At 36.6% G+C, this 22,891-nt stretch overlaps 1 pseudogene across 1 annotated transcript in view; it reads left to right on the plus strand.

The window, feature by feature from the left end:
* Nucleotides 1-22,891, plus strand: part of LOC306886150 (disheveled-associated activator of morphogenesis 1-like) — a 36,287-nt pseudogene that overhangs the window by 5,503 nt on the left and 7,893 nt on the right. The window contains exons 2-16 of the transcript XR_013785948.1: nt 8,639-8,872; nt 11,691-11,780; nt 14,406-14,477; nt 14,885-14,979; nt 15,897-16,230; nt 16,473-16,583; nt 16,670-16,773; nt 16,870-16,936; nt 17,018-17,135; nt 17,959-18,097; nt 19,027-19,085; nt 19,269-19,456; nt 20,005-20,284; nt 20,543-20,650; nt 22,060-22,157. The product of XR_013785948.1 is annotated as a disheveled-associated activator of morphogenesis 1-like (transcript). The remainder of the gene's footprint in view (nt 1-8,638; nt 8,873-11,690; nt 11,781-14,405; nt 14,478-14,884; nt 14,980-15,896; nt 16,231-16,472; nt 16,584-16,669; nt 16,774-16,869; nt 16,937-17,017; nt 17,136-17,958; nt 18,098-19,026; nt 19,086-19,268; nt 19,457-20,004; nt 20,285-20,542; nt 20,651-22,059; nt 22,158-22,891) is intronic.

Consider the following 22,891-nt stretch of genomic DNA (forward strand, 5'->3'; position numbering starts at 1 on the left):
GAGACTGTTCATGATTTATTGGTTTTATAAAAAAAATTAGTTGGTGGATTTTTAACATTATAGGCTGGTTGTTTTCACACACTGCAGCCACATAACTGTGTTCAAACACCTTATAAAAGTGATTTTTGCATAATAGGTCCCCTTTAACTCAAATATTCCTTATAAATTACTATATTTCTTGCTCAAATTGAACCCAAAATAAGTTGGAAATTAACATTTATTAATGTTCAATGAATGAACATCTATTAATAAGTTGAATAATACTAAATAAATATATTTTTTCAATTGCTTATTTTTTTAATTGCTTTTTTTTTTGTCTGATTTTTAATTTACAGCCTATTTTAGGTTCATTTTAAGCCAACCATATAGAAGGCCTTCTGGGTAGTTTTATTTAAATCAGCAGTGTAGTAAAAAAAAAAAAATTATTTACAGTTGTTGACGTTTCAAATTTACACAATTTAAAATGATTTTAAGACTACATATTCAAATATCGTATTCCTGTTACAACCGTTGCACCAGCAAATAAAGAAAATGCAAATTGCCCATGAGCAGTACATTTCCCATGACATCACTTGAGCTGTGTGCCTCTTTGAGAACGCTCTTTTACAAATCCAACCGCCCAAACTATTTAGTCGGTGCCTACATGTGGTGAGACTGTTAATGAAAGCGATTACAACTCTTTAGTTTAAGCATACAAAGCTGAAACAGGCACACTTGTCTTTCCATGTACTGTATTTGAAGAATGCACACTTTTTAATAATATTTAGAATAATTTGCTTGCAAGATATGCATATCATATTTGTTCATTCCATTGGCGATTGACCGATAAGCAAATAGTGATTCTGTCTTCACATTCAGCTGTTTGCAGTTAAAACCAACAACACATTTTGTCGACAACTGAAGACAAAGCGCTCTGTGAGCTGAAGCGGTGGAAGTGTTCATGACCACAATTAACCAATATTTTGTGCAAGACTGGCAAAAATGTTAGTTGCTTCTTTTAGTTTATTTCTCCTAAGATCTGTATGTGGATTGAAGATAATAAGAACGTTCATTTTATAGCTCTCTAAGGCAAATAAAACCCTTCTGTCAGAGCGTATAAAAACAATTAACATCCTGCCATTGTTCAAGTTCTAGTCACCAGATATCCTGATTTGAATGACTGTTGGTATAGAAGCCGCATGCAGCTCTACAGATGCTCACAACATGCCAAAATGCTTTTCAGAGAAAGAAAAAATCTACAGTGGCCCCAAAAGGTCACTTTTGAACAGTGAAATCAGATTTAAAATGTCTGAATGTCATTGCATCTCAAGTCACAAACCAAGTGGTATCTACAAACAAATGCTGCTAGAGCTTTCCTTAGAAGCAACATCACTTTTCTAAGCCATTTTTTGCAATTAACTTTTAACCAAATGGTCTCAAGGTGATTATAGCGGATGTATAAAGTCAGATTATGTATGGACGTTTGACCAAGCAGAATGTGTCCAAATAATTGTCTTAATTCTGAACATTTATGTATTGTTTAATTCAAATATATTTTCACAAGCTTCTTTTTTGTGAAGTGTTTTGCATGAAAAGTATACTATTTGTCTTTTAAAACAAATGCTATATGCAAAGACCGAACTTTGCTTACATAAAGAGGCCTGGCCACCTGGGTGGAGCATGGTGATACGCGGGCTGGTGTCTCGTGGATTAACTCCACTGGTGTATGACAAGAGTGTTATGGAGGCATTTTCATGCCAGTTGCTGCACAGACATGCACATTACCTGAGATTTACCTTCCTTCAGGTGTTCCCTCCCACTTTTCTTCAATGTGCTTGTTGTCAGTATTCCCTTTTATACTCTCTATACACTTATAACCCTTGCGTGCATGTTTTTTGTAGCAAAATATCAGTCTTGTCATGGGTAGACCTTGATTTTAGTCTCCTGAGACTGACCTCCTAATAGAGACAGTACAAGGTTTGCAGAATTTGATACCATTCTCCTCCAACAATTTATCTGAATTGCTTTGGAAGAGTAGTCTGGGAGTATCTGGACTAGTACTTAATGCTGTGAGTGTGTGTTAACTATTTTCAAGGAGAGTGTTATTTTGGTATTTTTGTTTTATATGCCAATTATAGTTAGTATTTATTAATATTTTAAATAAGCTTTTCTTTTTATGTTTTTAGTTTTAGTTTTAATTTTAGTGTTAAGATTTAGTCATTTTATGTGCTTGTGATTTTTTTTTTTTTTTTTTTTTTTTTTTTTTTTACTGTATATAACTAATATTTTATTTGTTTTCAGCACTTCTACTTATTTTAGTTGCCAAGGTAATGTATTTAAATGCATTTCATTTTTTTATTTTATTTCAGCTTTATTTCAATTAACAAAAACATTTGGTCCCACTTTATATTAGGTGGCCTTAAAGGGGGGGTGCAATGCTGTTTCATGCATTCAGAGTTGTTTACACTTTTAAAGAGTTGGATTCGCATGCTAAGCATGGACAAAGTTTCAAAAAACTATTTGGACGTATAACACAGAGTTTCTGTGCCAAAAATCTCACTTCTGGGTTAGGACAAGTTTCGGAGAGTTTTTTTTTTTATCGTGGTTCTTGCTGACGTAAACGACGGTGGAACTCCTTATATGGACATTTCTCCCTGAAGAACGCGACCGTGCATGCATCGACCAGAGCGAGAGTGAGAGTGCGCTCATCAACGCATTTCATTCAGCAGCACTGCATGGGACTCGCTCGGGAAGAGTGTCTCTAAAGAAGTGTGTTGTTGGTTGTGAGGGAAAGATAACCTTGTTCAGCTTCCCAAAAGAACCCACCGTTACGTGAACAGTGGATACAGTTTGTTCTTTCGGGGCAGCAATGGAGTTTCTCAAGTGTGTTTGTTGACGAACGTTTTATAAACAAGGACCAGTTCGACACTGGATTTGCACATATTTTAATACTGAAAGATGGAGCAGTCCCAGCTATAAAACGGCATCAAATGTCTTTGTTTTGATGGCGATCGGCGCAAGTGCTCGTCACTCTTTAGCTCCGCCCACACGGCACGCCTCCAGGAGCTCCGCTTTTTCCGGAGAGAATCATAAAGCTGTATCTTTCTTTTATTAATATGATAAAACTAAAGACTTTTTGGAGATATGAAGGATGCAGTACTACTCTATAGGTACTCATGAGATTGGGTGAAACTGTGTGTTAGGTCCCCGTTAACTACTATGTACTTACATTTAAATTAATCATTTGGTACAAAGCACTTGTTGAGTACATACATGTTTTTACATTTTACTTATATTTTTAAAAATACCTATATGTAATTACATCTGTAATTAATTTATGTAATTACATTTATAATTACACGGTTGAACCATGCCTTACACCTTAACCCACCCTTAAACCTACCCTAACCTCACCTGTATCCCACCTCAACAGCAGCAAAAGTGTTTTGCAATACAATATGAACACAATAAGTACATTGTACATATTTTTTGATGCAGGTACATAGTAGTTAAGGCCACTTAATATAAAGTGTAACCAAACATTTTATTAATGGTTTTAGTTGTAGTTAACAACAACAACGACCCTCTCAAGGATGCATGTCAAATTAAATTGACTTGAACAACGGCAGAGCTGTAGAGGTCAGAATTTGTTGAACATGCTTTTTTTCAGTTAACAGACGTCCATTCAGAAAAGACAAGCTTATACATGAACAAACTGTCTGTTTTATGTGTTTTACAAGCACAGCGAGACTCTCATTTCATTTGGGCTTCGGGAAAGATATCATTTTTTATTAGGGATAAAATGTTATGCTCCGTTCATAGCACATGTTTGCTTTCATTTAGGCTAGCTGCTGATTCTTTTACTATTTTAGTTGTAAATATTTTGAGTCACCTGTCTCGGTACAGACTGTGGTATCCCATGAGCACATGAGCTGAAAGATGAGGGGCAGACTGTAGTTTTTAGTGTTTTTTTTTTATACGTTCACACATTTTTTGGTTTTGTAATAATAACTTTCCTATGCTAGTCTTTTTTTAAAGATGCTTACATTTCAGGGGTTTCCCAGGATCTAAAGATTATTTAACTCCCAGGCGATCCCAGTGCTTCGTTTGGACAAGATGTGGATTTGGATTACCCGTTTTTATTTTGACATTTGTCAGATAAGCTCCTGCATTGTATGCGGTTTGAATAAAGGAGGAGAATATTTGCTTAGCGGTGTTTGTGGGTCAGATTGGATCAGACCTTGTGAACAAGGACATCGATTAAAATCTTCAGCTTGTGAATTATTTACTGGCACACTGCGCACTTGCATTATTCCCTTGAAAAAAATTCACCAAAAAATAAAAAAAGACGAAATGTGACCTGTTTTAGTGAAATTCACTCATCTGCTAAATTAAAAAATGGTAATGTTGCTGAGAACATCTTCATTCTCAAATCCTGCTCTTATGGTACAAATTCAAAAAAGAGCAACCTAATGCAGTTCAAGTTGTCAAGTTGATCTAATAATAGACGTGGAATCCATTCTTATGGTGTGAAGTGTGTGGTCTCTGCCCACTGATCGTTGGACCAACTAGCCAGGCTGGAGCTATTTTCACACCATGATATAAACCCAGTGGTGAGAAAATTCCCAGCCTTGCTCAGGAGAACAGCTGTGTCTGCTCTGCTGGGTTATCGCTGCTAAATAGTTATAGTGTGAGAATCGAGATTCTCTTCCGCGTTCACACAAGACCATGTTAGTGTGAACATTTGGATTGTTGACATGGCCGAGTGAATCATTCGTTTCAGCGCTTAGAAAAACACAGTGTTTCCTCTGCAATTTTGCTTTCTCTTTGTCTTCCTTCTCTGTTTCCTTCCTTTCTTTTTTTCTCTTTCTCATCTGGATGTGAGTCATAGTTCTACCTTTGAATTTAGTTTGAGCTGAATGAGTTTCCTTGAGAAAAGAGTTGAAGATTAACTAAATTAAAAGTATGTGGTATAGATATAGTGTAACACAATGCTGACAAAACTGTTTTAATGCATACTGCGCATGCAGCCTTATATCTAGTGGTGGTATCTAGTATCTCATATCTAGTATCTCTTTTTCGGCTGATAGGTTTTCCTGTTTGGCCGATGCATTCGAGGCGGGAATTTTCTGACTTTTATTTTGATGGCACTGAGAACGGCAGGGCCTGAGCACACAGCGCTCACATTCTCATAGTTCACTGTCGTCGTTAACAGTTCTATCTAATATGGATAGAAGTCTGTCTAATAATGAGATAGAACCGTTAAACAGAGGAATTAAAAGGTATGCAAAAAAGTATTATAACAATTGCTTTTATATTATTAGTAATAGAAAGGCAAACAGTATAATACTTGTTTGCCTTCAGCATTCAGCAAATGGACATTTATATAATTTAAACAAATCCTTGAATGACTAATGAACATTTAATTTCACAAACCTTGCTGACTAGTCGAATCCAGCTGTGAGATCTTATAAAATGTGCATTTGTATCCTGCATGATCGCATGTTCTTTGCATGATGGGCGGTCCGTGCGATTTGAATGCGGACAGGAGGAGCGTTCAGCTTCACTGGAAACGCGCGATTAACAAACTTTAAACTTGTGATTTCAAATTATGCTGCCCTTTATGCTTTTGCCCACTGTCATATTCATGTCATTTTCACTGTGTGCTGTATGTAAAATGAGTGTTACCTTGGCTTTATTTGAAAAAATATAATTCCCAATGCACACAAACATCCCAGAATACTGAGTGCCCTGTTGGTTACAGTGTTTACTTCCTTTTTAAATTATATTCTTATAAAAAAAAATATTTAATATTATTATAATTTTTAATATTATTTTTATTTATTTATTTGTGAAAAATACTTTTTTACCTTTATTTTACACTTATATTTTAATCCATTTTCAAATGATTTAAAATTTCTTAAATATTAAAATAAATAAAATTTATTTTAATTAAAATTAATGTTGAACACCATGTTTTCTAAGATATCGGCATCGGCTGTCAAAAAAAAAACAAAAAACAATATCGGTCGACCACTAATTATATCTTAATAAGAATATCGTTTCTTCATTTCAAAGTATTGGAATGCTCTTTGATTTTCAGCAAATCATTCTGAAGATCCCTCTCAAAGAACCAGTTCAACAGAAATGATTCTCTGATTCAATTGAATTATGAAAGTGTGACATTGCATTTGTTTTGTAAATAAGCATGCAGTTAAATACGGTTGTGTATTATGTTAAATTCAGTTCGATAAATAGTTTTCGTATGTATTTAGTTTCTTTGAGTTTAATTTAAATTTGAGTTTTGAGTACAGCTCGGGACATTTTTTTTTAATCCATCCCTTCTTTATCCTCACAATTTCTGTCAATTCTCCATCGTCTTCTAAATAAAAGAGACAAAAGCCTCCAAAAATTACATAATAATTGGATTCTGATGTTTGTATAATTACAAAGTAAACAAAGTGTAACTTTAAATTGATGGAATCATTTTCAGCATTTTCTTTTATCAGATGAGCTGCAGACAAACGTTCAGAGGTCAGATCATTTTGGACATCACTGTTTAAGTCTGTGTTTGGGTATGATGGCACCATAAACCTGCTCTGCAGGGTCAAGTACACTGAGCAGATTTTACACAAACACACGTACTATAAACTCCAGCCTAATCCTCAAGCCATTTAAACCTTTATGTCCCTGTTCTTCTAAAGGGAAACATCTGGTCACTTTGAGCTTCTGGGACTGATCATAAATTCAGAGTGAAGTTTATGTTTGACTTCTTCGGGGTCGTGATGGCCTTAGCACTGGAGCTCAGGCTGGTGTACTCATTAAAACAGAACTGGATGAAGATAAAGTTGGGCACGGTAACTTTCTCCGTTATTCCTAATATGGAGAAAGGGGAGATAAACACGGTTCAGTCTTTTGAGAGGTCAGGGCCAGTTCCATTGTGTGAGGTCTGAGGAGAAAGACTATAGACAGACATATCTGTGTGTGTGTCTTTTGTTTTATGAAATCTGGGACATCTGGGGATGTAGATCAAACAAAACGATGTTGTGGCTGAGTAATAAGTAGTTATTTGGCAGACGCTTTTATTATGAAGAGAAACAGATTACAAGGACAGTCCTTTGGAGTAACCTGGGGGGGTCTTTCAAGTCATCTTATGCCACACAATAGCTTTGTGTGAAGAACATACCATATATTTTGTTGTGCAGAAACTTTACACTTTGGTCTGTTCTTCATAGCTATCAAATGGCTTTAGAAGACCTACAGTGCTGCATTACCTTTATGGTGCTTTTTGTAACTTCTCATGCCTTCATTGATTTGGTTTCACTGCATGTAAAGGAACTGTTTGAGCATTTTTAATTTTCTTCTTTCACATTGGTTATAGCTCATGGATTGGACTTTTTGGTGTTTAAACCAACAACCTTTTGGTTCCCATCCTAGATCTTTTCATACTACACCACCACACTTTGGTTTTTGTAAAAACAACTGTGTACTCTTGAGAGTAAAAAGAAAAGTTCATCAGATTCTGATTTTAGATTTGACTAAGTTTGTTGTTTTAGCAGTATGGCTTAGTCCTTGTGAAGAGCATCTCTGTTTTTCCACTATTAAAATGCAATATTCCTTTGCAGTTGCCTTTCACTGATAGATACAGATCCACTTAAATATTGAATGATATCACTCGTAATGCACATTACCAGCAAGGTTTTGTTTTCTCTCTGTAAAGTGATTCACATATAAAATAACCTAGTTTAATGTGATAGCTCATTGCTTTTATGGCGGTTTTATCTATTTGCATGACTATTTGCATGTTGAATCATGCCGTTGTGTATTCCTGGAGTTTATGAGGCTTATGTGAGTGTTGTAATGGGTTATAAGATCATACAGTGCTGGCATTATGAGTCTTACTGCACAAACACATTGATAATCCCACTTCTCATTTGTTGTAGTAAATACAGTTTGGGGATGCTAACATTTCTATATTTTTTTAGAATAATTTATTATCCTTTCTAAGGCTGCATTTTAAACAAGTATAAATAAAATATACAGTAAAAACAATGTTGAAATTTTACTACAGTTTAAAACTACTCATCTAAATATATTGTAAAATGTATTTTATTCCTGTGATGACAGCTGAATTTTCAGTAGGAATTACTCTTTAGTGTCACTAAAGAGTACTTTTTATTTGTAACAGTGTGAAAGTTTTTACTGTTGCTTTTTTTAAATCAATGTAATGCATCCTTGCTGAATAAAGGTTTTTATTTCTTTAAAAAAAATGAATGAACCAAAACTTACGAGTGCTAGTGTAATTGTAAATCAAAGCCTTGATTGTGATTCATTTCTGGGAGATTCTGTGCACCAGTACAGATACTTTGCATATCGCTACTGGTCTTCAGTGGGAGGTACATTGTAACCTGTTAGTCAGGAGTGTACTTAATACATTAACATTTTAGTTTGAATACATCACACATCTCATGTAACATATGGCTGCAAATAGCCCTGGGTGGCGGTATGATTTTCAGTTTGTGATGTCATGTTGTTTTGCGTTGAGCTCTGTCCCAGCATAGCCACCCACATTTTCACTGAACTAAGAAATTATAAACTGTACATTTGTAGCTTCAGTGTCACCCATCCTAATTGTCTCTTTTTGTTTTCTCTTGCACAGGGGGTCGTAGCTAAAGCGAGACACATTTGACTGGCTGGACCTCTGGCCATGATGGCCCCACGTAAGCGAGGAGGGCGGGGCCTGTCATTTCTCTGTTGCTGTCTAAAGAAGAGCGACCATCCCGAGATCACCTACCGCCTCCGCCATGACAGCAACTTCACTCTGCAAACCATGGAGCCCACCCTGCCCATGCCCCCCACCGAGGAACTGGATGCCATGTTCACTGAACTGGTGGTATGTGTTGTACCATGACCTCCATACTCTTTCTTTTGTTTTCCTTCTTTTGTTTTATTTATTTCCCAAACTCTTAACTGGATGGATGGATGAGGTAGATACTGTAGATTAAGGGTAGGCAACGTCAGTCCTGGAGTACAGCTGTTCTGTAGAGTTTAGCTCCAACCCTAATCAAACACACTTGAACAAGCTAATCATGGTCTTCAGAATTACTAGGGCTACAAGCAGGTGAGGTTTTTTTCAGGGTTGGAGCTAAACTCTGCAGGACATCGGCACTTCAGGACCGACGTTGCCTACCCCTGCTGTAGATAGATTGCTGAATGAGCAGGTAGATGATGGATGGATAGTAGATAGACGGATATGTAGATGAAAGTGTAGGTAAATGGATGCATGAATAGATTGGTGATAGGTAGATGGTTCGACAGACAGATAGATGGATGAATGGGTATGTAAATGGTTAGATGGATAGATAAATACATAGATGGATGAATAGATAGGTAGGTAGATGGATGGGTAGGTATATATATCTCACAGAAGTGAGTACACCCCTCACATTTTTGTAAATATTTTATTATATGTAAAGTAGTGAGTGTACAGGTTGTATAACAGTGTAAATTTGCTGTCCAAAATAGTAAAACCAACATGACAAAGAATCGTGATAAAATAGTGAATCGTGATATTTCTAAAAAACAAAACAAAATCGTGATATGATATTTTTTCCATATCGCCCACCCCTAGAATGAATTATATGACTGTATCTCTGAAGGGAACGACTGTCTTAAGAAAAAATTGAATGTTAAAAAAGGGATCCCCTGGAAAAAAAGGTTGGGAACCACTTAGGTAGAGGAATAGATGGATGAGTGGGTAGACGGACAGATGGATGGTATATAGAGCACTCATTATAGTCTAATTTTCTTTTGGTTTATGTATTTTATTCAACGGTCTAGTTGCTGTAAAAGGAATAGTTGTTTCAACTTAAAAATATAAGTGTTTTTAATTTGTCAACTCAAATATCCAAGTTGTCACTTAGTACAACTTAACATTTCAAGTTGACTAAACTTAATATTTGAAGGCAGCACATACACTTTCTTTAAGTTGAAACGACAGCTTTTTTGTTACAGTGTAGATCTTCGGACACAAGCTACTTTGAAAGTCAAATCTGGTCTTTGGTTTTGTCAAACATTGTATTGGCAGGCATGTTAAGGATAACTTATTAAAACAACACTTGTCTTTGTATCCTGTGATTTTCCACCATTGCATTTTTTGCTGGGACAGAACATACAGAGTTCATAAGCACGCAAGCCCACATGGCCAAAAATCACAAATGGAGCCTGTTAAGTGGGTTCATTCACAATAATCCCATCAAAATAGTTAGAAAAATGCTTGTTCTTCGGTTGAGCACTACTTTGCTCTACCATCCCTCCATTTGTGGAGTGAATCAGTGCTTGTCTTGGACTCCGTAATATGGGGAATCCAAGCATTCTCTGCTAATGGTCCAGTAAAGAGTGTTAGACAATGCATGTTCCCTCATTAGCTCTGCAGACGCCATTGAGTAAATGTCTGTATGTCTCATGCCCACCAGCGCGTGACCAGTAGGCATTTGGCACAGATGGGCTCATGGATGACTTACATGCGCCAGACTCCATCCCAAACGCAGCCTGTCCCCTGCCGAGTCTTTGAGGACTCACAGTGAGCCACAACCGAGACATCAATCAGTGTCATGTTGACTTGATTTAACAGGAAAATGCTTCTAGCAGGCTTTTGATTATGTGTCGATTTAAGGTGAGAAAGCAGTCCTAATCATGAAGTTGAAAGATAGCTGCTTCCATCTAAATAACTTTTAGTGAGTGTGAGGGATAGCAGAACAAAATTTCAGGTTCAGGTTTTTCCTACAGAGACATAAAGAGGGAGAAACTATGAGAGAACAGTCTGAACAAGATCAGATTTTGACCTGCCTGCTTCTGCAATAGATGTGGTGTCTGCATGTGATGTTCTCTCTCTGGAATCTCTGCTCAAATATACATTGGATTATACGATTTTCCTGTATTTTTCATTCTTTTTATCCTCATTATTTCCTTATGCAGCCTGTTAAAGTGGTCTCGGGACCTGCTCGTTGTATGTGTCTCTCACATGATGTTAATTAACTTGTGCCCGAACATCTGGACTGAATATGACCAACTCAGGCCAGAACTGCATCATGGGAATGCACGGAGGTCATAGGAGTGTACAGGCATTAATTGATGGTTTACATGACTAAATCTTTTCTTTGCCGTGAGGAAACAAGGACTCTCTATCTCATACAGAATTGTGGGAAATTAACCCCCGCTTTAGGGTCAGTGATATCCAGAGGCTGATGCCAGAATTTGTTGGTTTTGTCAGGCCTTATAACTGACTGGATAGGATGCCTGTGTGCGTTACTGTCAAAATCAAATATTATTATGTATTATATATTTTCTTTTGTGCAGTCAATACAGTTCATTCATTCATTTTTCATTCTCCTATCTGTCTGTCTGTCTGTCTGTCTCTCTCTCTCTCTGTCTCTCTCTGTCTGTCTGTCTAAAAAATTGTGCAATCATAGTTTGTAAGGAATTTATGTATTTATTTAATACCTTTTATTTATTTATTTGCATAAATATAATACATATTCAGTACCATTATATTATATTAATGTTTGTATTATTATTGTAATAGTATTATATTCCAAATAAGCAACCTAAAGTGTCAAAAAATGTTTTTTGCTATTTGGTGTTGGAGTTCATTGGATTTGAAATGACGAAGAATGCATTATTTTAAAACCTGTCATCTCCTTCTCCCACAGGATGAACTGGATCTCACAGAAAAACATAGAGAGGCCATGTTTGCCCTTCCTGCCGAGAAGAAATGGCAAATCTACTGTAGCAAGAAAAAGGTAAGCAATTGACACTAGATGGGACTGGGCAGGGACTCCCATCACAGATGGGTCCAAAATGGACCTTTTCCATTTTCTGAAAGACCTGAACATATAGCCTGGCATTGACCATGCATAGCAGTTTCCTAAAACAACTTGTTTCCTGCGGAGACATTTTATCTGGCATGACCGTGGAGTTTGAAACTGAACAGCTAAATGTATGAACAGTACTGTACATCCAAAAAAGGACCTAATGTAAACGCTGCTGCTCTAGCACAGGCTTGGGTTTGGGATAGAGAAGTGGTGTTGAGTGCAAGGGTTTATTTTCACAGTACGTGTGATTTGGGTCTGAGGAGTGAGCGGTAACAGAACCCAGGCTGTCCTGACACACTCTGTAAACCCTCGTTTATAGGAGGCATTTACACCAGTGGAACTAAAGAGCAAACCACACCGCAGTGGTCTGAGGTTTCTCTACAGCTGCTGGAGTGTATGACCAGTTACCTGGTCACGACCCACCAGGGGAGCGCTCTACAGCTGCTGACCTATTGTCCTCTAAAACACTTAAAAAATAATACTGTCAATCATTATGATGTTAGGAATGAACTTTTATTCTTATTCATATATTAAAGCAAATGTTGATGTTCTGTGTGATGGATCAAGGCTTTGTAAGCTTATACACTGGTAGAGATGGAATTCAGTTCAAACTTTTATAGCTTATGTCTGGCTTAAAGGGATAGTTCACCTCAAAAATGTTATATTCTGGCATCATTTACTCACCCTCATGTCCATCCAAACCTGTATGATTTTGGTTCTTCCATGGAGCACAAAAGATATAAAAAAATAAAGAGTATTTTTAGTCATAGAGTGAAAGTCAGTAGGGTTCAGATTTTTTGTGAGATATGGGACTTTTTTTTGCGAAATTATGTTTCCATTAGCCGTATTTTCAATTTGCAATTTCAATTTGTGCAATTTGAGGGGTAATGGAAACACGGCTACTGGCAAATCGTATTTGTAATGCAACAAATAAATGGTAAAAAAAAAAAAAAAAATGTTTTACTAATTTTCATATACTTCTATGAAAGCCAGTTTCAACCACAGAAGAAAAAAAATTAAAAGGTAATTGCGACATTTCACAATTATTTTTTTCTTGCCAATTGTGAGATTCTGTGAGACTTTTCTTCTCAGAATTGTAATTTATATCTCCCATTTGTGAGTTTAAATCTCACAGTTGCAAGTTTATATTTTGCAATTCTGAAAAAATAAAATCCAAATTGCGAGATATCAACTCACAATTCTGACTTTCTCATAATTCTGACTTTTTTTTACTCCCAATTACAAGTGCATATCTCACAATTCAAACTTTTTTGACTTATTTGACTTTCTCACAATTTTGAGTTTACAACTCACTTAACTTACAATTGTGAGTGTATAATTCGAAATTGTGAGATATAAACTCACAACTCAGAGAAAAAAATGTTAACTCAAATATACAACTTTTTAGAACTAACATTTTTTTGTTTTAAATTCAAAGTTCTGAGAAGAAAAGTCTTAATTTTGTGAGATCTATTGTCAATTACCTTTTTTATTTTTTATTCCATGGTGGAAAAAAACTTCCATAACTTTCACTGTATTTTATTTTATTATTTTTATTTTATTTTACACCCAACCTGTCTCAGAAAAACGAGTATGCTACATTATCCCAGCTCCATAAAACACTGAATGCAGCATGTCAGCCAACTACACCTGCAAGGCCTGAATCAAATCTCCTCCCAGTGGAGTTTTGGGGTCTGAGCAACATGTGGAACCGGCACCGTGCAATATAATGAGTGCTAAAACTACCGTCAAGATGTTGAGGCCAAAGTACATGTGAATGTCTGGTATGAAGTATTTGTGTTCATAATAACCAAAATGAGATCTTTCTCACCCTGCGTTTTGGTTTCAAGCTATATTTTTATTAATCTCTAAACCCCTATAGTCCAAAATAGTTTAGTTCAATTGTATAATTGCAGACTGTGGTTATAAAACAATGGGGGGACTTGTTAAATAGGATTCCTGGAAGCTTGTCGGCTCATGTGGTGCGTGAAACCCCCAAAACAACCCCAATTCCCAATTCCAAACTTACCCTGGCCAGCACAAGTCAATCTTAACCTGAAAGAGCAAGCAGCTGCTATATTATAGACACTTGAGCATAGCACAAAACACTGTGGTATTGTTTCCCAACCCCAGGCTTTGTATTAAAAGCTTTAAAGAATCAGTTACTCTGGGAAAAGGCATGTTTTGGACTGAATTGTAGCCTTTTAACACTGCCAGAGTGTTTAACTCAACATTAGGAGTGGAGTAGTGCCGAAGCTCAGTGCCTTGTGTCTGTTTTCAGGTAACAAGAAGCATCTCAAGCAAGGTGTCAGCTGTGGACACTCACACACATAAAATATATCAGTTCACAAGCGCTTTTGGATTGTTGGGTGCGATTTTGTGGGTGTCGCAGTGGTTAGATAAGCTATGTTCTCACACATTGCGGCTGTGGAAGTGCTTGAGAACCTGGCAGTACAAAGAGATCTGTGTTGTGTGGAGGACAGGACAGTGACTATCGTTCTGTCTGTCTGTCTATCGTATCCAGGCTAATCTTTTTTTTTTTTTTTTTTATAGGAACAGGAAGAGAATAAGGGGGCGACCAGCTGGCCTGAATTCTACATCGATCAGATCAATTCTATGGCCGCTGTAAGTATGACTAACAAACTAGACAGCAAATAATGAACACTTCCCTGACCACACTCATTTCCGTCTGTGCCCTGAGGACATAAAATCTCTTAGTCAAGAGTGAGTCATTAAACTCACATATGTTGCCCTTAAGGAAGTTGTTGGGGATGTAGGTGTTTATCGAGTGGTAAACAACTATAAATATTTCATAGGGCAAAGAGTGTTGATGCTCAGATAATTGGTGAAACTATAAATTCATTCACATGTTATAGAATACTTTTCCTTTTGTATTACAGTTAAAACTGTTTTTGTGTTTTTTTTTTTTTTTTTTCAGTTTATATGCAGTTAGATAATTTAACAAAACACTTACATGGCAAACTTTGGACAGTCCATTAATTATTTGCCTCTATGTTAAATATCACCACCAGAGGAAGTCCCTGCTGGCCCTAGACAAGGAGGATGAGGAGGAGAGGAATAAGACCATAGAGAGCTTGAAAACTGCTCTCCGCACACAGCCAATGAGGTACTGCCTGTCTCTCTCTCTCTCTCTCACACACACACACACACACACACACACACACACATACACACACACACACACACAATCTATGGGTCATTCCATGACAGTATAATTCTTTTTGATTACTCTGATTAAGCACATTGCCTTACACATGGCTGTGTGCAAATGGAGCGTCTCTCTTTCACTAAGTGCTTCATTAAATTGCACACAGTACTTTGTCTTTGCAGAGTATTAGATCTATTGCTCTATTCCTCTTGTGCTGAGACTGATTCGTTTATGCTCTTTGCATAATAATATGAAGTGCATCTCACAAATAATTCTGATAACTCACCAAAATCAGTAGGAAAAAATAAAAAAAACATACATTTTCATTAATAGTCGTTCATTTCTTTGTTTCTTCACTATTCAGTTATCTTTTTCCTTTTTTTTTTCTTCAGTTTTCGCACAAAATATTCAGTTAACTTCTGGTGATTCTGGTGATTAGCATATCTGTATGAAAATGCTTCAGCACTACAAATGTAAAATTTGTCATCTCAATAGTAAAATTGAAATTTAAAAGAAGCTTGTACAAAAGATGTTAATTTTAACTTTTGAGCATATTTTACTGAATTATTTAGATTAATTCCAAGTTTAGTAAAATAACATGCGCTTTTAAAGGCACCGTGACAGCTGCTAAAATGATTACGAATTTGTATCGCTGTGCCCCAGAGACCATTTACAAGGCCAGCGACTTAATTTTGCTTGGCCGACCATCATGGTGGTAAAGGCCTCAGCAACTTTTCTCATGCAAACGTCTCTGAAGCCACAGCAGAAATTGCATTTAAAATTCAGGACATTAAGTTTAAATATTCCATGCGTTCTTTTACCTGAGTCATATTTGTTTTCATCTGCTTGGCCTGACCTCTGTGGTGCTCCTCTAGGTTTGTGACACGCTTTATAGACCTCGATGGACTGACGTGCATCTTGAACTTCCTGAAAACGATGGACTACGAGACCACCGAATCTCAGATCCACACCTCGCTGATCGGCTGCATTAAAGCCCTGATGAACAACTCTCAGGGACGTGCCCATGTGCTCGCACATTCAGAAAGCATCAACATCATCGCTCAGAGCTTGGCCACCGAGAACATCAAGACCAAAGTGGCCGTTCTGGAGATCATGGGTGCTGTTTGCTTGGTGCCCGGAGGACACAAGAAAATCCTGGAAGCCATGTTGCACTATCAGAAGTTCACTTGCGAGCGGACGCGATTTCAGGTGGGAGGAAAAATCAAGACTTGGTGGTTTCCCTCACTGGGCCTCATTCTTTAAACATAAATCATTCATGAAACCAGTTGTTCATAAATCGTTCCTTTGAAATGAATGCAACGATTTACACAGAAATTCGTTCTGCTATTGTTTCACAAATAAGGCTATTGAGACTTATGAATGAAATATTAAGAGGTCTTTCGCCTTTGTTGTTCTCATTCTTTCTCCCCATCTTCTCGGTTTTCACACAGACCCTTCTAAATGACTTGGACAAGAGTACGGGCCGCTACAGAGATGAGGTGAACCTCAAGACGGCAATCATGTCCTTCATCAACGCTGTCCTCAGTCAAGGAGCAGGGGAGGTTAGCGCTACTTTCTCTACATCTGCACCTCATTAGATTCAAATCATCCAAGAGTTTCTCCATGACTTCCAACGTTTCATTTACAGACCAGTTTGGAGTTCAGAATTCATTTGCGGTATGAATTTCTAATGCTGGGCATCCAACCAGTGATTGATAAATTACGGTCCCATGAAAACTCCACGTTAGATCGGTAAGTGCTGTATTTTGAGACACATCATCCTCAAGTACTTGGCTGGGTTTTGTTGAGCTTAACATGCAGTCTTTTTTTTTTTTTTTTACTTTTCAGGCATTTGGACTTCTTTGAGATGCTACGAAATGAAGATGAATTAGCCCTCGCTAAGCGGTTTGAAAATGTATGCTTGCTGTCTTAATTTGCCTCTAAATACAGGTGCTTTTTTTCAATAGTAATTTCATTGTCTCTTTGTTTGGGTCAGGTTCATATAGACACTAAAAGTGCTACTCAGGTGTTTGACCTTATCCGGAAGAGGATAAACCACTCGGACGCCTTCCCACACTTTATGTCCGTCTTACAGCACTGTCTTCATATGCCTTGTGAGTGATGCCACTTCCCCTAACCCCTCCATAACAGTGTAAACAAACACACATCATATTACCGCATTGCAACTAGTGCCACTAAAGAATACAAAATAAATTCATGGTATATAGTTTTGAACATGGCCCTATAGTAATACCATGTGTTTTGGACATGGACAAGGTTTTTTTTTTTTTTTTTTAAATGAAAAAGCAATAGTTTTTTAGTCAGCATTAAATTTCATTGTACATTTACCATTCGAAAGTTTGGGGTCAATAAGATATTATTATTATTATTATTATTTTTTTTTTTTAAAGGAATCTATACTTTTATTCAGCAGGAATGCATTAAATTGATGACAGTAAAGACATTTATACAAAAGATTAATATTTTTTTCTGTTCATTAAAGAATCCTGAAAAAAAAAAATCAGTTTCCACAAAGATATTAAGCAGTAGAACTGTTTTCAGCATTGATTAAAAATAAGAAATATGTTCAAATCAGCACATTAGAATGATTTCTGAAGTATCATGTGACACTAAATTTCAGCTTTGGCATCACAAGAATAAATTACATTTTAAAATATACTAAAAATAGAAGTTAGTTATTTTATATTGTAATAATATTTCACAATACTGCAGTTTTTACTGTATTTTGGATCAAATAAATGCGGCTTTGGTGAATGCAAGAGATTTCTTTCAAAAGCAATAAAAAAAAATTAATCTTACAGACCCCAAAACTTTGAATGGTAGTGTATACAGTATATATGCATTATATCAGTCACTATAGTAAATGTTGTGTAGTCTGCTTGGAAGTGTTGACCATCATCTCTTCTCTTTGCTCAGACAAAAGAAATGGAAATACTGTGCAGTATTGGCTCCTCCTCGACCGAATTGTCCAGCAGATTGTCCTACAGAATGACAAGGGTCATGACCCCGATGTGGCTCCCCTTGAGAACTTCGACGTGAAGAATGTAGTGCGAATGTGAGTGCGAAATGTCTTTACATATAACAAAACTGTACCGTGGTGTCCTCATTATTTCTCATTTATTAATATCCTGAGTTTTTAATACTGTCCAAAACTGTCATTATAATTTTTTGATTCAAGTAATTTAGCTCAGAAAAATATAATCCCAAATCCATAATCCAGACCCAAAATAATTTTAAGCATGTAACCATTCACCTGCATCTAATCACATTTTAGGAAAGCACCAAACCTCAGATTTTGTTGCTTGATGTTTATAAACCAAGACCCATCCAGAATATGTTTGAACAGGACAGTCGCAGAACTGTGTGTACAGACTGAAAGTTGCTTCCTTTTGGTGGTACAAGAGTTAAAATAAACACATCTTTGTGTCATCTTTCTGCATGGGATTAATTAGAAGTGAGACACAACTTCACTCTAGTTCAAACAAGTCGAAAGCTGAGAGACGGTCTGGGACAGTTTCAGTCAAATAAAAACAAATATGCAGAATGCATATGGAAAACATTTGGTGGTTTGATCAAATGTTACAGAGCTGAAGTTTGACTCTCATTTTAAGGGGCATCTCTGATCGCTCAACATTTCGCACCGAGGTTCCTTGGTTTCCTGCTGGTCCTACCCGACTAATATGAAGTCATCGTTGTGCTTTTTATGAATTATGAATGAAGTTTTGTGGTTTAGGGACACATAGAAAATGATAGTTCACCCAAAAATGAAAATTGTGATCTTTTGCTCTCTCATGTTGGAAAAAACACTGACTTTCTTGTGTGGAACACAAATTTCTCCTTTTGTCTTCTGCTGAAAAAAGAATATCATATGGGTTTGTAATGATATGAAGCTGAGTTAATGATGACAGGATTTTCATTTTTATGTGAACTATCGCTTTTACCATTCAGAAGTGCCCAATACTGTTCTCTTGTTTGCTTTTACAGGTTGGTAAACGAGAACGAGGTGAAACAATGGAAAGAGCAAGCAGAAAAAATGAGAAAAGGTACATTACTCTTCTATGAGCTGAATATAAGTGACTGTTTACCCTCAGGAGGCCTTGAATGTGTTTACATGTGCCTTCATCTGCATGGGAATCAGCGATGACATTGCTGATGTTGTCAAATACTAAAGTGTTTGTGCATTTTGATTTCAACTTTTTTTCTGTTTTCTCTGGCTTGAATCGTAGAACATAATGAACTTCAGCAGAAGCTTGAGAAGAAAGAAAGGGAGTGTGATGCAAAAGCCCAAGAGAAGGAAGAAATGATGCAAACTCTCAATAAGATGAAAGAGAAGCTGGAGAAGGAAAGCAGCGAACATAAGCTTGTTAAGCAGCAAGTTGCTGACCTTTCTGCCCGGCTACATGAGATGAGTAATGTATGTTACATACGCACAATGTGCCTCTTTCAAAACCCAGTGAATTGTTTTCTCTCTACAGCAACCTAACTGGAATGGAAACTTATAAGAGTTTGAACTGGAACAAGCACTAATCTTTAGAAGATTAAAGAAGATAATCCAGCTGAACCCTAGCTTGGCCAGTTTGGGAGATCAGACCATCTTAAACCAACTAAGACCAGAAAACCACTATAGGATGGTTTACTTTTTTACAATTGGTGTGAAATTGTTGATTTCTAATTAGTTTGAACTTGTTTTTCATACATTTTGGTTCTGAATAAAATATAGTTGCATATATCATATCCAGAATAATCATGGTAGTTCCAGTAGTACTTACTAGTTTGTGGCAGCATAACTGAAACAGCCTAATGTCTAGACTAGAGTCTGGGAACACTTTTCAGCAGGGCCTAAAAATGCATTATCAACAGGGTTTTGGATCAGACCGAAATGTGGTTTTGCATTGTTTTTCTTCATATTCAAAGCCTCTCAACAGTTTTGCTTCACAATCCTATTGTGTCTTGTATTTTTAGAGGACAAATATCCCAGGAGGCCCCCCACTCGTCCCATTGGCCCCTGGTAATATCCCACCTCCACCACCTGGTCTGGCTAGCATTCCTCCTCCACCACCTCCAGGTGGAGCACCTCCGCCACCACCCCCCTCCCCCCGGTGGACCACCACCTCCACCAGGCCTACCCGGCTTTGGTGCTCCTCCTCCCCTTGGAGGACTTCTGGGCTCCACGCTTAAGAAAAAGAACATCCCTCAGCCGTCCAATCCGCTCAAGTCTTTCAACTGGACCAAACTCAGTGAAGTGAGTACATAAAGTTTGTTGCTAAAGACCTACTCACACAAAGTTCGAATCGAAACGATTGATTGAAACAATCTATTAAAAAAAAACAGTTTAATACTACAACACTGCAGTGTGTGTGAAATGTGTGTTTATTTATACATATTTTTAAAATTCTTCTTATTAATTGTAATTAAACTCTTTAATTATAATTTAATTAATTATTATTTTTAAAAAATATATTAATTTTTATTCTATTTTGTTTCAATTTCTGTATCGCAGAATAAACTGGAAGGGACTGTGTGGCTGGACCTGGACGACGTCACAGTTTTCAAACAATTGGACTTGGAGGATATTGAGAAAACATTCTCTGCTTACCAGAGACAGCAGGTAACTCATCAGTGACATAAAGGAACGATGAGAATCCTTACACATCTGCTCCTTTATTATAAACATCTCACACATTGTTCCAAATGCATTCTATGAGAAATACTGCGGTGTCAGGCAGTTTCTATCCATCCCTCTGTATTGTATCACCCTTTTTTTCTGCATGGTGTTTACTCCTGCCCTTTTCTATATTTCCTGATCTAACTAACACTTTCCTGCTTCTCGCTTGCCATAAAGGACTCTCTGTTGAATATTTTTAGACGGGTAAGTGGTCTTCGGTCTTTAGTTTGGTGATGATACCAGTGTAATGCCATGCTTTTCGGACATGTAGCTACATGGTATTCTTTGGAGTACTTTTGTTGTAGTGACATTTAAATGGTTGAATCTTACAAATAAATTTTCTGGTCATGTTTCACCCTAAAATCACCATTAAAATCATATTTGATAGATTAAAAAGAGTTTTTGCATTAAACTGTCTGTGCTTAAATGTCACAATGTAAAAAAAAAAATATTAATCTTGATTATTTTTGTTTTGTTCTATATCTATTTTCATTTGAAATGAAATATGACATTTTCTTGCATTTCTGTGAGATTTACCCAAATACCATACATAAATATTGTAATCAATAGTAATTTGGTGTCAAAGTACCATCTATTGCATAGTGCTTTTTATGTAATGTTAAGTGCATTCTTTATGCAGATAATCACCAAATTGTTGCCTTTTGTAGCATAGTTTAAAACTCAATGAACCAAAAGACCCATTTCAGTTTATTAGCCAGCATTTCAAGATGTCTCTGTTCGTAATTAGCCAAGTTGGTTATGAGGCAAGCAGTTGGTTTTTCATGCATCTGGAGTTTATGCAACATTGAAGGAGACAGATTTCCACCAACTAAAAAACAAATATCCCCCTGTTTTTAGACACATTCCCTTTCACCCTCTTCCTCCTCCAAATAAAACCCAACGTGCCATCATCTAAACACTCAATTTCTCGCTGTCTGCTCCCCAGCTGGCACTAAAGAGGAAGAGATGACTATTTTCGTCCTCTGTTGTTGTGGATGTCTGGTTGTGTCATGAGCATGTTGTCCTGTATTTGAAAAATTACTCTGTTTGGCTTACTTTTGAGACGGCAGGCTTCTTTTTGTTTTCGCATTCGGTGTTTTTGCTGGAGTCCAAACCTGCATTTGATTGTTTCTAATCACTATGGTTCTGCTGTTTGACTTTTATGGTGTTCTGAACCACGCTATATTTGCAAACGTTTTAGTCTCTAAGTTTCACACCTGATAAGCACTCAAACTTTTTGACCGATTCGCACTAAAACCCTCAAGTGTGAAATCATCACTAGCTTGCTCTCTCAGTATTTTGCTCTTCATTTCAGTTTGATATTGACCTTCAATGCATTCCTTTCTTTGCAGAAAGAATCAGAGGATGACACCGTCACTTCTAAAAAGGTCAGAGAATTGTCTGTCATCGATGGACGGCGTGCACAAAACTGCAACATTCTTCTTTCCAAGTGAGTCTGTAAATTAGGAACCCACAGCCACCATCTTTGACCATTTAAGATTCATTCACAGTAATAAACCTTCCTGCATGACTCACTATAGAACAATTCTTTGTTTACTTAAGCCATTTTGTTGACGGTTGACGACGTGTTTAAAACCCAATTGCAGCCAAGCGTTTTATTTATAAGATGATCCTAGCCAGGCTTTTTTTATGTTGCATCACAAGTCGCCATAGCAGCGGCAATAAACAGAGACGCCTGTGATCTCTCCCATAAGCTCACTTTATGTGTTTGATTAAAATGTACAGATGTTAATAAAACCTGGAATTCAGCAATTTTAAACATTTACTGCACCAAGAAACGTTAGTTCAGTTATTTCAGAACATTGTTTTTTGTTCACTCTGCATTTGTCTATTTATTTTGGTTTATGTATGATTTTAATTGTTTTTATTTATTTGGTTTATTTATTAATCAATTTGTTTGTTTATTAGTGTATATAATTATTTTTATATTTATTGGTGTATATATTTATTTATTTTATTTGTTTGACCTTTTAGTTTATGTATGTATTTATTTATTTATTTACTGTATTTATTTATTATTTTTATTTACTTTATTTATTTTTTACTTTTTGTTTGGCCTCATTTATTTATTTTGTTTTATTTATTTTATCTGTTTTGAAGTCTGTCTATCTATCTATCTTTTTGCGTGTGTGTGGTGTTGTTTTGTTTGTTTTTTGCTGAAGT

Source organism: Barbus barbus (assembly GCF_936440315.1).
Source record: "Barbus barbus genome assembly, chromosome: 20".
Taxonomy (NCBI): domain Eukaryota; kingdom Metazoa; phylum Chordata; class Actinopteri; order Cypriniformes; family Cyprinidae; genus Barbus; species Barbus barbus.